At 51.3% G+C, this 7,542-nt stretch overlaps 1 long non-coding RNA gene across 1 annotated transcript; it reads right to left on the bottom strand.

Moving 5' to 3' along the window:
- Window positions 1-1,793: 1,793 nt before the first annotated feature.
- On the bottom strand, window positions 1,794-3,061 carry LOC116792478. Its single transcript, XR_004359140.1, has 3 exons — window positions 2,914-3,061; window positions 2,188-2,281; window positions 1,794-1,979 (listed from the first exon to the last, which is right to left on the bottom strand). It is a non-coding gene; the product is annotated as an uncharacterized LOC116792478 (long non-coding RNA).
- Between the last annotated feature and the right edge of the window lie 4,481 nt (window positions 3,062-7,542).

Below are 7,542 nucleotides of genomic sequence, written 5' to 3'. Positions count from 1 at the left end.
ACAACACCACCATATTCTCGTAAGTCCAACCAGCTTCTAGAGGTGCCTGTTTAACAATTTTTCCCTTCTTATGGCTACCTGTAATTCCCTCTTCTTCCTTCTCCCCATATGTAATGACATTCGATTTCATCAGCTAATTCTGTCCCTTTCTCAAACAACAAGTGGTGTTCCTTTAATACTCCCCTTCATCTTTAAGACTCTGTTTCTACAAAGTCCTAGAAAATTAAGTGTAAGATTTCTAATAGTTAACTAGAAATTAATTTTTCCTTCATTGTTTCAAATTACCTACATATCAGATTTACACATGTTATTCTACAAGTCCGAACTTAAACATTGACTTCTTCTGTGCTGGTGAAAGTACTTAATAAGTGCCAGTCTGGGAGGCAGGGGAAACCACAGCTCTTTATAAATTCTTTTATTTTTATGTAGCTACAAATGTTGCTTAAACACAACAAATTCCCATCTTGAGATGAGCATTCTCTGAAACAAATTCAGCTGTAATTAACTCGACATACTTGACAATCAGGAAAATATAATGTAGAAATTATTGTGTGTAAGCAGAAAACACGCATCTCAAAATTATATCTGTACCAAGGATCTAGGAATAGCAATTAGTACTTTTACCTCTGCAGGAACCAAGTTCTCCAGAATGAAGTTCAAAATAAGAGACCTTGTTAACAGAGAATATTTATCCTACAGTTACAGTTTCCCAAAAACTCCTAAGCACCTGAAGGAAACAAGTTCAAAGAAATTACACAAACATTAGTTGCACTGCAACTAATTGCATTCTTAACAATATCGTACCTAAATGTTTCATTTAACTCACACCCATAAACAACCATATTTGAAAACACACTTCCTACATTGTTACATTCTGGATTTGAAGTTGATCCAATGGGATTCAAATCAATCCCCACGGGAAAAGCTTCACTCCACTGCCACTCCCTTCCTAGCAGGGTAGCTTGATACATCACAAAGAAGCGTTTGAAACAACAAAATTTTGAGAAACAAAGTGAAGGCAACACAACAGCCAGACCTGCAGGCTGGGAGGCACAACCAGCCAGGGGACGTGTGACAGCACAAGAGTTAGGAATGGCCAAGGAGCCCACAGTCACCACTAGAGACATATGAGGAAAAGGGTGGAAAAACTACTGCTCAGTGCTGTAGAAGGTGTGATTTGACACCTGTGTGTACACACACACACACACACGTACACACCAAGGAGGCTCCTTCCAGAGCTGCACAGCAGAAGGGTGAGAAACATCAGCTCTCACTTGATGTGGGTGTGACTCGTGTGTGTGCACAAACCCATCCACACACACACCTGTACCTGCACTCAGGAAACGTAACCAGCAGTGCACCCTGGCAGCTGTACAAGCCAACAGCACTCTGGGCTGTATGGGCAGGAGCACAGCCACCCTGACCCAGGGAAAACATGACTCCCTTTCACTCAGCACTTTCCAGACCCATTGGAGACACTATGTGCAGCTCTCCCACACCTACATGGAGGCCATCAAGAAGACACAGACTGTGCACAGAGACACACAGCGGGACATGAGACACAAAGTACAACGGTGGAGGTGGTGACCTGGCCTAGAGAGGAGATTCTTCCTGGAGGGGACAGTCAAGCATCGGAACAGGGATACAGAGACTGATGAACTTCTGCCTTTGGAGGGTTTAAGACCTGAATGAACAAAATCCTGGTCTGAACTTGGTGTAGATCCTGCTCTGAGCAGCAGGTTGGACTAGACACCTCCTGAGGCCTTTTCCAGCCTGAATTGTTCTGCGACATCAACTTGGATGCCGGAGAACACCACAAATGTTCTGTTACAATCTTCTATGCCAGGTTATACCTTACAAATCTTCACTAGAATGCAACCACTGTTGAGATGAGACAAAAACCACGTTGCTTGGTTCTTCTCCTCAAAAGACCACAAGATGTTCCCATCCAGGATCTGCAATACTTGTGAACATCAAATCTGGAATTCCAAGTTTCAGAGACACAGAAGTTTCCGGTTAACTGAGTGCAGTACAAGTGGAACACAGACTAAACCCTCACAGCTTTTTTGGGAGAAGGTGGTGCTCACTCTGAGGCAGTGTCAACCCAGAAGACACCACCCAGCCACAACAGCTCTCCCTTAAAGCAGTAACTGTTTATTTCTAGTAAATGGCACATTCAGCACCTACCGGCAAGGAACAACCCCTAGATTCTGGTGCCGATAAGGTCACAGGGGAAGAAGCTGTGCTGTTCTCTCTCTATTCGGGGTGTACAGCTCCACACCTGGGGAAAGAAGCCTCCCTTAGCAAACCAAGGCTGTGTCAGCTCCCACCAGGAACACCTGCGGTGGTCCAAGCAGGCTGCTTGGTTTTCATTCCTCTGCTGGGTGCTGCTGCCCATGGAGCAGAACTACCAAAACAAAGGCTGTTTATTCTAAATTAATTGATTCTGCATTGAAGCAGAAGGAGAGCACTCACCAGGCCCATTACTCTAAGCCAGGAAGGGGAGTTACCACCTCCAACCAGGCAGCAGGAACATCCTGAACCAACACAGAAGTTTCTGCAGTGATTTCCTACAGGCTAAGTGATTATTCATCAAGCATGATGCTTGCATAACCATACAAAGGATATCCAACATTTATAAAGTTATAAAGACAAGTAAATGTGACCATTAGTATCTTATCAGCATCAAAAAATCAGAAAAAATAACCCTGAACTTTCACTGTTTGGTCTTTTTCTAAATAAAAATTCCCCACCTGCGCACAGACTGAGGGGATGTACCAAGAACGTTTTAAAGCACCAGTTTTGCACATATCAATGAAAGAGCAGGAGGGGAATCCAAAGGGGTTTATGAGCATCTCTCAGACGTGAGCACCGAAACGTCCAGTCACCCACATAACCACCAGCAAAAGTCACCCGCAAACTCTTCCTTGGAGGGAGCAAACTAAAAAGCCGAGAGACGGGATCAGGCGAGCAGAGGTAACAGCTCTGCACGCCGAGCCTTCCCCCTCCAAAGCTCACCAACAAGTCTCACACAGGCACCAAACAACGACTTCTCACGTCGGTTCAGCAGTCCCACAGCCCGTGCTTACCAGCCCCACCGATCAGCGCCGCTCGGGCACCACAGAGCGTGACAACCGCTGTGCCCGGGCCCCGCCGGGCCGCCCCGGCTCGGCACCGCGCCGCCAGCACGGGCTGACCCCGGGACCCCCGGCACCGCACGGGGGGCAAGCGGAGCCCCCCGCGCCCCCACAGCCAGGCCCGGGGCTGGGCAGGACGCTGAGCCGGGCTCGGCGGTGCCCGGGCGGGCCCAGCCCCGCAGCCCCCAGCCCCTCGCACCGCACCGGGACCCGCCCCCCCGGGTGGCCCGGCGGCGCTGCCCCTCCGCCCGGCCCCGGAACACCCCCCGCCCCTCGGGGGCCGCTCCCCCGCCCAGCGCCCACCCCGGGCCGCCGCTCCCCGCACACCCCCGGCGGGGCGGGTGGGCCTCCCCGGCGCACCCCTGCCCGGCCCGCTCCGCTCCCATTGTGGCGGCGGCCCCGCAGCGGTGCGCTCTCACCTGGGCGGCCGGCGGGGGCTGCGGCCCGGCGGCCCCGGGAGCTGCGGGCGCCCCGGGAGCTGCGGCCGCGCCGCCGCCTCCTCCCGCCTCCGCCGCTCTCGGGCCCCGCCGCCGCTCGGGGCCGCCCCCCGCCGCAGCGCCCGCCTCGTCCCCCGGGCAGCAACAGGCGCCTCCGCCGCGAAGGTTCCGCAGGGCGCAGAAAGGTTCCCCCTGGTCCCGCGGGGCGCCCCCGGCCCGGCGGGTCCCGGGGCCCATCCCGGGCATGGAGCGGGATGTGGCGGGATGCGGCCGCGGAGCCCCGGCTGCTTCTGCCCGTGCCATCGGCTCTGAGGAGCGTGACTGCGAGGGGGCAAACCCCCACCCCCCGCGAGGTGCTGTTAATTTGTCACAGGGTCCCGCGGTCACTGAGGCTGAGGGGGTCTCTGCCCCTCAGGGCAGTGACACTGCGGAGCTCAGCTCTGGGCCTTGTCCTGTCAGGTGTTAAATCCCTTCACGTACATGAAAACCCATCGGGCTCCGAGCCCCCCCTCCGCGATGGGCTTCTGCACAGGACACAACTTTCCCTCGTACCCAGCATGATACAGGACCCATTTGTGTTCGCAAACGCTGTTTCTTATTCTGCTGCCACCAGCGTGGCTCCGCTGCCTCCACACCCTCCCCACAGGTACTGGACAACCACCAGAGTCCACCCAAACCCTTCTCCAGCTGGACACTCCCACTTCCTCAGCCTGTTACACTCCAACCCTTCCACAGCCTCCCCAGGACTCACTGGAATTGACCCCTCTCATAAGCCAGGGGTGTCCAAAACCGCAGGCAGCATTTCAGACGAGAGCTCATCACTCACCTCCACGGGCTGGCTGTGGTCCCATGGACAGAGAGCCCAGCATTCCACAGCCTCCATCAGTGCCAGGACACTGCTGACACCGCACCCAGCGCCTGCTGCTCGTCCTGCACAGCACCAGGAGCTCGATGTGCCCGTCTGTTAGAGGGAAGAAAAAGAACAAGGCCAGCAGAGAAAGTGCCCGTCTGGTTCCCCAGGCCCAGAGAAAGAAAAGAAGTGGGAAACTGGTATGTGACTCTGGATATGTACTGGCAGCCTGAGCATGGCCAGTGTAACTCAACCCTTAGTCCTTCAAGGGTCTCCTGGATTTCAAGGAAGTCAGAGCTGATCCAAAATAAAAAGACCGTAGCACCACAGACCCATCTTGCAAACAGTGTGCCTCTGGGGACTTGGCAAAGGCATGAGGGATCACAGTAAACCTTCACCCTCCTCCCCACCTAGACACCTCCAAATACTCCATGGGAACTTCTGCTGTTAAATCGGACACTAAATTCCAGGTTTTCCTTCCCTGTCTTGGCCTGTCACACAGAGGAGACCTTCAGAGAGAGGGATGATGATGGAGGCCTCAGAGGCAATGGAACAAGTGCAAGTTAAAGCAGGCAGGAGGGGCCCCAGCAGGGCAGCAAAGACTCCTTATGGACTTTTATCCCACATGACAACATTGAAAAATGTTACACTTCAGGCATTTGCTCCACAGCAGCAGTGACAAGCACAGTCTGGCTGAGGATGTCTGCTTCACAGACCACCCCTGTGAGCACTCCAGCAGATAGCTCCTCCTCCTTATTTCTATAAAATTAGCTAAAACAGACCTAGAAAATAATTCTTGACTTGTACAGATGTAAACCCACTATCTTCCACAGCCAATGAACCTTTGCAATCAGACATCCATGTTGTCCAGTGGATATGTTGGGCTGGGCTTGGCACAGGGGAGCTGCCTGCACAGTCCCACTGCAGTGCTTGTCCCTTCACACAGCTCCACATCTCCCACGCTTTCCCAGCAGGCAGCTCCCAGTGCAGCCTCAGGACACCCACAGATGCCACCACCAAAAGCATTCAGTCCAAACAGCAAGTGTAAGTTGCTGGTTTGCAACACTGAGGCTGTAGTTGCATCATCCAGAGAGAACTGGGGTAGCAAGCTCAAGGAAACGTGAGTGACCTCAAGTCCCACCACACATGTCAGCTCTGGCTCCTTAAAGAGGTACCAGCTGTCCTTGACCATCTCTGTGGAGGATTAGGTTGAAGTGGTGACTCCTCACACAGTAAGCAAATAAAAAAAAAAAGGTCTGAAATCCTCCGGGTGGGATCAGTGGTTGACCCCCAGCAGTCACCTACACAACCCTCCAAGTGCCTTCACAGCCTTTTCCACACACATCAGCCACCAGCAGAAGTGTTCTACAAACAACAAATCGACACAGTTCCTCAGGCCAGTGGCTGATTGCTCACCACAGTGTGTGCCCTCTGTCCTTCCCTCATGTCCTCTGCCTCAGGTAAATATTACTGGGCACCTGCAGCAGACTTTGCTCTGATCTGGGCAGGCACCCAAGCATGGAGAAATTCCCTTATCTGGGTGTTGGGAAACACCAAAGCAAAGGGATGTGGAGCACTCCCCCTGCTTTGCCAGGCTCCTGCTCTACCCTGCAGCAGTTGTTTCAGTCTCAGAGTCAACACTTTGCTTTGTCAAACCCAACTAGTGCACAGGCCCAAGGGGAGACCCATAAGATCTGGAGCAGTTGATTTTGACCTGCATACCAGTATGTGGGGAACTTTGCCACATGTGAGCAGCAACAGATCATTTCCCACCAGGGTGTCGGGCTTTCTCTACCATCCCAGTGCAGCTCTGCTTCAGAGATCCCTGTGCATCAAAGGAACAGCAGAGCCACACCTCTAGGGATAAATAAAGCTGACTGATGCCCTACAGCTGGATCCCAAAAGAGCAAGGCAGACATTAACACAGGAAAGGCCATCAGATTTCAAAGCAACAGCTTCAACTTCTATCTCTTTAAATGCTCATATCGTTTACAGTCTGAATTGGGTTCTTGGGCAGTATCAGTTACATGGATTAGGAGCTGTAGAGGACATAAGTACAATTCCTCTTCCTGAGGTTTTTACAGCTTAATGGACAGGAAGTGTAGTTGATGAGCCTCCAGCTTCTGCTGCTATGACCAGAATTTCCCCATCTTCCCTTTGTGCTTTTTTCTGTCCTAGAATCACTCTCAATTAACAGTACAAAAATAAAACCGATGTCATCCATCCCTCCTAAGCTGCACATGCATTATTCATCAACATGCCCTAATTGATTCTCTCATAACCATGAGCACTTCTGCACTTGGCTGTGTTGTTCTTGTCCAGCAGAGCACAATTCACCAAGTTTTATTTCACTTGAAAAAGGCACTTTCAAAGTCTTACCTTCCATGGATTTTCTGATCAGAGCATCAGGTTTGATCTCAATACAAAGAGACATCAGTCATCAGTTTTGTGTCCAGATAAAGTGTCCATCAACTAACTGCTGCACTGATTCTCAGTGTCCTGACTGGGAGGTCAGTACTGGTCTGGATACACCGGGCCTTCTTCCCCATGAGAGGATCTTTAAAAGAGGTGAAAGGCACGATTTGAGAAGGACGCCACACCTCTGATTAAAAGCTCTGAAATGGGTAATCTACAAAACATGTAGGCAGATGAAATGCCCTCACAAAAGCTTTCTATGAAAGTTATAGAAGCATTTCCTAAACTACTCAGCCTGCCACAGGGGACAAATCTCTGTGAAGGCTCTCTCTAGAGCAGGAGAAAAATATAAATCCCATTTACACAAGGATAACTGACCTTTGCCTTCAGTGCCCTGACTCTCGAATACCTCTGGATTCTTCCATCCTAAGCTTTACCCAAGAGTTCTGGACGTGGAAAGCTTGTGACAGGATGCTGGAAACAGCAGATACTGTTAAAGTGCAGTCCACAGACTCAGTCAGAGGAGCAGATCTGTATTTCACTGCAACCCAAGCAGCTGGGAGTCAGCATATGACACCCCATTCAAAGCAATTAATAAATCAAATCTCACCGTTGGCACAAGTGTGTTGGCTTTGGTGGGATCATAAATCATGACAATTGTTTCTCAGGTGCTCTAGTGGCAGCATCACAACTGCTACAGCAC

This window comes from Chiroxiphia lanceolata, chromosome 11, assembly GCF_009829145.1.
Source record: "Chiroxiphia lanceolata isolate bChiLan1 chromosome 11, bChiLan1.pri, whole genome shotgun sequence".
Lineage (NCBI taxonomy): Eukaryota > Metazoa > Chordata > Aves > Passeriformes > Pipridae > Chiroxiphia > Chiroxiphia lanceolata.
This window is presented reverse-complemented; position numbering and strand designations above follow the sequence as displayed.